Source organism: Puntigrus tetrazona, chromosome 19 (genome assembly GCF_018831695.1).
Source record: "Puntigrus tetrazona isolate hp1 chromosome 19, ASM1883169v1, whole genome shotgun sequence".
Lineage (NCBI taxonomy): Eukaryota > Metazoa > Chordata > Actinopteri > Cypriniformes > Cyprinidae > Puntigrus > Puntigrus tetrazona.
Window position 1 is genome coordinate 18,731,537 of NC_056717.1, and position 9,314 is coordinate 18,740,850.

General features: G+C 40.0%; 1 long non-coding RNA gene across 1 annotated transcript; it reads left to right on the plus strand.

Moving 5' to 3' along the window:
- The first annotated feature begins 489 nt into the window (after positions 1-489).
- LOC122324091 lies at positions 490-7,669 on the plus strand. The gene is made up of 4 exons (XR_006247101.1): positions 490-597; positions 720-882; positions 4,695-4,779; positions 7,274-7,669. It is a non-coding gene; the product is annotated as an uncharacterized LOC122324091 (long non-coding RNA).
- Positions 7,670-9,314: the final 1,645 nt, after the last annotated feature.

Genomic DNA, 9,314 nt, shown 5'->3' on the forward strand with positions numbered 1-9,314 from the left:
TGCAGGTTTGTAAGAAATAAATCCTTCAAGACATTTTCAAACCATTATTTCTGACCAAAAATATTCATAATCTATAAAGCTTCCTAAATGTAAAGGTCCCCATGTCAAACTCAACCAACATATTTGTTTAGAACAGTGTTGGACTGCTTTTCCATGCAAACAGTGCTTGATATGTGCATATTTCTGTTTTGATTCAGATCCTGCAGAAGCAATATTATGGACGGAGAGCTCAAGTTTTAGCCAGAAGCAACAGTCTTAGGTTATAAGAACCTTAATTATGGATTTGTTTCTTGCAAACCTACAGTTTTGTACACCACAAGGCATGACTTTATGACTGAACATATGTTGTGAATGAATGTGATTGTAACACCATGCCAGCAGAGGGAGCCCTCACCTGAGTACTAACTCTGTTCCACTCCCTCTGTGCTCACTTCCTGTTTGCCCAGCATAAAGCCAGAGCACATGTTTCACTCGTTGCGAAGTATTGCTAGTTAACATGCCTTACTGAGCAGTCCATTGATTCATCTGCCTGTTATATTGTGATCTCTGCCTGTTTGCTTTACCTGATTACCTCCTATGGATTTGCCCTCTAACCTGGTAACTGATCAGACTGCTTTTATGTTGCTACTCTCTGCCAGCCTTTTGTTTTCTGTCTTTCGTCGATACCCAAATAAACCCTGCATATGGATTTGAATACAGCCTCCTCCTCTTCCTTACAGAATACTTCACCTACCGAGAATCCAGCAGGTTTTGTTAATTGGGCTCGGTTTTGGATCTGCAACCAGCATTTGCTTATCAGCAAGACCTGCTTCTAAACTACCAAGAACAACTCAACAAAGTTCAGGCAGTAAACAAGCACTGCCACCACCATCTCCCCAGATGGTAAGCTTTGCTCTCCCAGATAAATTTGATGGCACCGCCAATCTGTGTAAAGGCTTTCTGTGCCAACTGGCTAATCAGGATAATCAGGGCGACAAGTTTGAATCAAATTTGAGTCAAATGTATTATGACTCTGTTGACCGGGAGAGCACTTGACTGGGCTTCGGCCGTTTGGGACTCAGATTTACAGATCAGGTTCTTAGTTGATCACTTCATGCAACACATTCGGGAAGTTTTTGAATACCCAGCGAACGGTAAAGATGTTTCCACTCAACTCATTTATATTGCTCAGGGTAACCATTCTGCAGCGGATTATGCCATTGAGTTCAGAACTCTTGCTGCACAGAGTGGCTGGAATTATGTGGCTTTGAAAGCTATGTTTCGCAATAGCTTGAATCCCAAATTGCAGGCTGAGCTAGCGTGTAGGGGGGAGGATATGTCCTTTTCAGATTTTATAATCGTAACCATTAAGATTGACAATCTTTTCGACAACCCCAAACTCAAGAGCTACCGCAGCCACCCAGTTACCACCTCATCGCCCATGGGATTGTGCAATAGACCTCTTGCCCAATTCTATGCATCCACTAAGTTTATCCCCTGTCCAGAACAGAAAGCCAGGCAATGGAAGAATATATTGAAGAAGCTCTGCAGTCTAGTTTGATTCGCCCCTCAACCTCGCCAGCTGCAGCAGAGACTCTTAGAGAACCAACTCTGTCAAAGCTGAAAATTGTGAATTTCATGTCCAAGAAACATCTTTTCTGGGATACCAAATTAGTCATCACAGGGGCAGGATGGATGAGGTTAAAGTCCAGGCAGTTACTGATTGGCCACATCCTACAACGCTAAAGGAGCTGCAGAGATTCTTAGGGTTTGCCAATTTCTACCCTTGATCCATCCGCAACTACAGCATGATTGCATCTCCCTTAACTTCGTTATTAAAGGGCAAGCCAGCCAAACTTAAATGGACCGAGGAGGTCAACCAAGATTTGCCAATCTGAAGGAACGATTCACATCTACCCCTATCCTGAAACACCCCAATCCCGATCTACCGTTTGTGGTGGAAGTCGATGTCTGACTGCGGAATCAGAGCTGTGCTTTCCCAGAGGTGTGAATCCACAGGTAAATTGCACCCGTGTGCTTTCTTTTCCAGGAAGTTAACAGTGGCAGAACGAAACTATGATGTAGGGTACAAAGATCTCTTGTCGATGAAGGCAGCCCTTGAGGAATGGAGGCACTGGCTAGAGGAGGTCAAATCAGCAGGATTAAACCCAAGACTTTCTTGCACGGCTTCCCTTACCAGTGTCCAGACAGTACTTTCGGAGCATCGCCTTTAACGTCTGATGAAAACGTTCGAGCGCACCTTGACTTTCGGGATGATAGGTGCTCGCGACCCGATAGGATATATTAAGGTTGCCCAAAAGTTGTGCAATCAGTTTCGAGAGGAAATTTGTGCCTTGGTCTGTTTGCTTAACCTTCGGCAAACTGAATGTAAAAAATCTTGTTTTAGGCAGGGGACCGACGCAGTCAACGTTAGACTAGAACCTTTTTTATGACACCAAAAGCGCTGTCTGTAAGCTTCTGGCACTAATTCATATGCACGCAAAATCGCAGTCATAATTTAAGCTATCCTCTAAAGACAATGCTGCACAAGCCTCCTGGGCCTTACCAGTCAATTTGCACTGCAACATCAGAGGCCAGACGTCGCGCAACCAATTCTGAAGCAACCAATAGAGCAGAAGCAATACGCTCAAACATGCCAAAATATGAATCAACTTCTGCTTCTCGAAACTGCGGCACAAGAGAGATATTTTTACTCGCATCGAAATTGGTACCCAGCACCACGCCGCCTGGCGGAGCGACAGCCGCCACCTGGTGCTGGGCAACAGGAACAGGTGCACTTCTGGCCGCCTTTAAATCCAATTCTCGCAACTTTAGTTGTGTCTCCGCCTCATTCTCCATTTTGCGTATTCTTAGACGCAACTCTCTTTCTGCCTGACGATCCTCTGCCCTCTCACGCGTGTCCATCTGGATTCGCGCTAATCAGACTTTCAGTCTCGCACCAACTCCAGACCCAGCTGAGGGCGAGAGAAGGGTTCAAAGGGCGGCAGAATGGCCTTGGCTTCAAACTCCACCTCCTCCACCTCGGCAGTTCCGCCTTGCTCCTCCTCCTCAAACTCAGGGTGATCATCAGAGGCAAGGGAACCATCCTCAGCTCCCTACTGCAGAACCAGAACACCCAACTCCACCAATTTCTGCAACACACTATTCTTTATCTCTCTTTTGAGCTGCTGTTTCGAAACGGGAATTTGATAATGAGCCACAACGCTAAGTAACTCATCTTGCAGAAATGCAGAAAAGAAGCTGAAGTCTTCAGCGAGTCGTCGCATTAACTCTCCTACTCTTGCTAATAACAAAAATACAAACAGAGGCGCTCACCACTGACCTAGTGTGTCTAACACAACATTACTACGGGCAAAGTGTACATCGCGCGATATACTCACCTGTTCCCATTTCCCTAATTAAAGGAATCTGATCAATTCTCCATTACACAGTCAAAGTTGATTATTAGATGCATAGTAAAGAATAACATAAAATCACTAAAGGACCTTTAAACCAGTCAGATGACAGTCGATTGGGCGAAGACGATGACGTCACAATTATGATCGACAGCTGACACATCCAATCAGGAACCTAAGAGCAGACAGGAGGGAGGAGAAAGAGAACACGCGCGTACTCCAAAGCACATAACACATACTTTTCAAATTATCACTGACCATAAAAACCTGGAGTACATAAGGACTGCGAAAGACTGAATCTACGCCAAGCCTGCTGATCCCTTTTCTTCACTCGCTTCTGTTTCACCGTTACCTACAGACCAGGCAGCAAAAATGGTACAGCTGACGCTATGACCATCACACCAACCTACCCGATCATGAACCCATACTCCCCCTATCCATTATTTTGGCCCCCATCTCTTGGGACATTATGGGGGAAATACAACAGGCCCTACAGAATGAACCAGCTCCCAATAATTGTCCTCCCAAAAAGCAGAACATCCCTGCCAACCTTTGACCACGTATTGTGCAGTGGGTCGATACATCCCTTGCAGCTGGACACCCTGGAATTACTTGCACCAACAAAATGGCACAAAACTCTTTCTGGTGGCCCACCATGTCAAAGGAAACCACGGTCTATGTGAAGTCCTGTCAAGTCTGCGCTCAGTCCAAGACCCCCAAGGAATTGCCCTTCGGTCTTCTGGTCTCTTTAGAAATTAAGTGTCCCTAAGTGATGCAAAGCTACATTTCTCCAAATCTGTTCCTAATGAAAAAAAAAACTCCTCTACATCTTGAATGACACATTTTATGCTAGTTTCCAGCATATGTTCATTTTTCATTCATTTCTAAACTATTCCTTCAATAAAATTTATTTTGGAGAAATTGTGTTTTCAAATGCAACCCTTTTAATCAACACTTAAATACATTTGGTGTGCTCAAAGATCTTGAAGATTTTGGGCTTGCAGTTTTTCTTTTTGGCTTAAGTCCATGCCTAATACAGTGATGATCTCCTCAATTTTCAAAGCAATTAAAACAGAAATGGCAGAAATCACAAGAATGTATTTTAGGTCACAGTATGCATGCAGATGTCAGACATGCAGCAATCTCTAGCTGTCATGAGTAGACTGTAAATGAGCTGTGGTTTGTCTGGGATCAGTCAAGTAGACAGCTGATCCATTTGAACTTGTGTCGGCCTGTTTGCAAATATACTTAACATGCACAGAACATCGCAATCACATTCTGTTCTTTCTCCTATTACAGGAAAAAAACTGTCCTCGGCAACATAACATCCCGAAACTACACCTCAGATGAAGCCAGAAGAACCGTCGCAAGTTTCAAAGATGAAGTGAGTTGCTTTCCTGGGCATATGTGGAGCACACAAACAGCCAAGAACGGAGAGGCAAACATGGGCGTCAGGCAGGGCATTGTTATTCTGTCGAAGGAGAACACGGTGTTAGTTTGGTCCAACATTTAGGCATAAATTCTGCTAGACCACTAATTTGAAGGGTGATTTCCTGTTATTTGTCATGCTGTGCTTCAGAAAATTTGGAACCGTTTCATGGCTTTGGTGATACAGCCTTGACTCTACCGCAGATTTAATGTGTTCTTTTGGACAAATTTATATAGTTTATGCAATAGATAGGTAGGCAAATGTTTAAAATTGATATTGTACACAAAATTAATTTTTATAAAATAGATAAATATTTAAATATTATATTGTAAAAATATTGTTTATACAGTAAACAAATAAACAATAATTGACTTTTTTAATATCTTTTGCAATTCTGACTATGTCTTGCAGTTGTGAGTATATATCTCAGTTTTGTGACAAAATATTACAAGATGTTAAGCGAGATGTTAACTTCTCAATTGCAAAAAAAGTCAGAATTGTGAGATTAAAAATGACCTTTTTAATTTTTTTTTATTCAGTGTTGGAATTTATTATGGGCTTCCATAATAAATGAATATTGAAGTACCATTTTGTAAAAAAAAAAAAAGTATTTTATATAACAGATAAATTGATTTAACACTGTTGCATTTGTTTTATTTATGCGATAGATTGATTGACCTATTTATGAAATGTAATTTATGTATGCTTGTTTTGTGCCGTCCACCCTGTCTAAATAGTCTTATTCCAGCAAAACTGTCAGCTCAACCACTCCTTAATGTTCTTCTTTTTTTTTTTTTATGTGTTTGCTAACATGTGAAAAGGAGGGCGGACAGAGACCGTAGATACAGAGGTGGACGAGAATTGTCCAAACTCACACAAACAAGCCCTGCCCCGCTCCCACAGGCACTGGCTTTCCATTGACCCTAATACCTGACTTCTATGCTGGCATGCGCCCAAACGCCTAAAGACAGGACCATTTCTTGTGTGTCTGTATTGTAGTGATTAATCTATAGTTGTGATGAGGGCAAGGCTGTGTACTTGGAGAGGCAGGTCTGGGCAATAATGCGGTTGTGTTTACACCAGGCTCATTACAGTAGGCCCGTTAGCAGGTTAACATATTGATGAGAGTGTGGCCGGAGTTTGAGGAAACTGAGAAAAAACTGTGTTTGTCACACTTATGTAAGATTTAGTTCCGATGATTTGACCCTTTGCTCTCTTTTCCCATTTAGATCATAATAACTGATAACTATTATTTGGACTTTCAAAATATTTGCTACAATTTTCATAACATTTCTTTTTGGTCCGTTAGCATATCAAATCAATGCATGCTTTTAGGAAAGCAAGAAAAAATATTGGGTTTACATTAATTTGGAAAATAGTGTTTATTGTTATGTATGGGGCCCTGAAAATGGGTGCATCTGCTTAATTTTTCTCCTTGTTTAGGATTGTGATTTTTATTTTTTATTTTTATAGTATTGGTTGCAGAAGGGTAATAAATGCTGCAAGTTCTGCTGTTAGCCATGATTATTTTTAAATATATCAAACAAAAGAACAGTTCAAGCTAAATTGGAAATTTGCTAAAAAAAATTACTCCGGCCACCCAAGATGTGAATTTGTTTGTTTATTATAACACACTTGGGAAAAATCAAGTGCAAAAAGGTCCATCTCATTTTGTCTTTTCACATAAAATATCACTAGTAAAACATGCTAGATTGAAGCATATTTCTCTCCTGATACGGACAAGATTACTTAAAGAAATATATAGAGGGTTTGTATTTTAGTGTGAAAACAACTTTCTTAATGATGGATTGGTTTCTTTCAAACATGTACGTGATAGACTGGAGTTGTATAGATTATTGGGATGCTTTCATTCCGACGGCACCCATTCACTGTAGAGCTCCCAAGAGGTCCATATTTAAGGCTTTCTTAGGTACAGCTCTGCATTCTGTATAACTGATGTGCTTTGTTTTGCATGATGACATAATCAAGTAGCGACTTCACACCGTTTTAAAAACCACTCCAATTCCATAACACAATTCGTTTAACGAGCCAGACTATTAATCAACATGCCAGGCTGTATTGACGATGGCCATGCTATCTGACACATCTTGTGTTGCCTTTAGGAATTATGAGCGTTCACATGGTTGAACAGACATAACAGGCTCTGAGTAAACTGTGAAGTGTTTCTCAAATGAGTTTTCCATTACTCTGGAAACTACCAGCACTCGCCTGGGCTTTTGTGTGGTTTCTCGGCCTGTCAAAAGAAACACTTTTCATCTGACACATCCTTCTAGTTAATGGCATTCCAGAGTCAGTTAAAGGTGCGCTGGGATGGCTTGTTTGTATCGCTTTCCATCAGTTCTCCACCTTTTATTTGAAGTCGGGCTGTGTTTGTTTTATTACCTGCATCTTTGGCATTCCAGTCACCATTCTGTTGTTATCATTACAGTAACGGCGCGTTCTGGGCTTCATTCAGCGCGGCTCTTATCTGCACCGCTGCAGAGGCCGGTTAGTGGTTCCTGTTATTGCGGTTTCATGTCACGGAGGCCGATCCGCGCACCCAGCTTGGCCGTGCAGCGATCCACCAGCCTTTTTCACCATCGAACAATTCAGATTGTGTGCAGCACCTCGGCGAAGAATTTCGATTGTTTGTTATTACAATGCCAGCCCTCGGTAGGCCCAGCGAGCGTTGTTTTGACGTCCGAGAACAATCAGCGTTTGCAATAAAAGGAGACCCTGTCCTCCCTGCGCACTGCGAAGGTCTTCCCGAATTGCTGGAAAGCTTGAACAGGGTCCAATGTGTTTTTCCTGTAGCTGGAGAGTTTTTTTTTTTTTTTTTTGTGTAGAGAAGCGAGACAACACTGCCCATATGCTGTTGATGGTAATAATAGTCGTGGGTTTGATTAGAAACTGATCTGTGAGGTTTAGAAGAATGTGACATAACAAGTTAATTGCTTTTAAATGGGTAGTTTCCGATTCTGTTGTGTCCGAGGAATTTAGTTTTTAACATAGAAATTAGCAACAATGCACATGAATTGAACAAAACATGTGTCGGTTATTGTTCGTGCCAAGAGAAATTAGGACCATTGAAATGATAATTAAAATTCACATTGTTATAATGCACTGAATGAATTAACAAAATGAACTAAAATCACATCAAAATACTGTAAACAAAAACGCTAATATTATGCCAGTTAATTAAATTGTAAAGTGCTATTCATCATGGTTGTATTACAGATCATTTTTAAAAAATCTGACCATTTTGGGAACATAAAGACAATTATTAAGCAACTATTTAACAAAATTCAAGAAATTTACATTCATGCCATGTATTTATATTGTTTTATTTGTTGTGATGCCTATAATTTACGTTGCTTTTCAGTGTAACAGTGAAAAAAATTACGAGGATTAAATTTAAATGACTTAAATGGGCACAACACATTTGATTTTGGAGAGAAAATTTGTTTAACTATCATGAAATTTATAATTTCAGTGTCACAGACCAAACTATAATGCTAATAGTGATAGTAACAACAACAAATCTCTTAATGGACTTAAAATATTCAGCAATTTAGAAAATTAGAAAATGTTACCTGGACATATTTTTGTGTGATGCACCTATACACTGTAAAAAAAAAAAACCAACTGTAGAAAACTGTGAAAATGCTACAATAAATGCTTGTTAAATGGTTAATGGTTCCCCTAATATATACAGTGAAAACTGTAATAAATCAATTTTATGGTAAAATACAGTTTTTGGGAGTGAAAAAGAACTTGAATTGAACCCGAATTGAATTGTTTAACATTTTAAATAATTGTTCTGAAATAGCTAAAACAAAATATTTGTTTCTTGTCAAATATGTTTATAAAGGTTATATGTTACATCTAATGTTGTTAAATGAATTTCTTTTTGAGTCTCGTTATGATGGCGTTTAGTGGCTAAACAAGAATGACGCCTTCTATATATGTGATTATTTAAAAGCTGGCCCTCATAGCCACCTGCTTTTTGATACAAAACAGATTTCAGTACTTCATGGGTTGTTATATTAACATTATATCAGGTAATAAAATTACGGTATTTAACTGTAAATTTAATTTAAAGCCGTAAAACTTAATATGTTGCTACAATATTTTTTTTATGGTACTTATTGGTATTTATTTACCGTACATTCAGATTTTATATGTATATATGTGTATATATGTAAATGTGTGTGTGTGTGTGTGTGTGTGTATGTATGGATCAGAGCAATGGCCGATGGGTAATTTAAAGAGGTACAAGAGCAAAACAGGAAGTTGCCCTGCTGGTTTTAAACGGAGGGTCACAAGTGTTGAGAATTTTTCTTTTGTGACTGCATGTTATGCTGTGACTGCTCTCAGGTCAGGCCTCGCTCACAGATCCCAGTATTTGACATTCCTTCATCGGTCGAGACATGATGAACACTATCCCGCTGATGTTGTTTCTGTCAGAGAGCTGAACAGACTAAATAAGG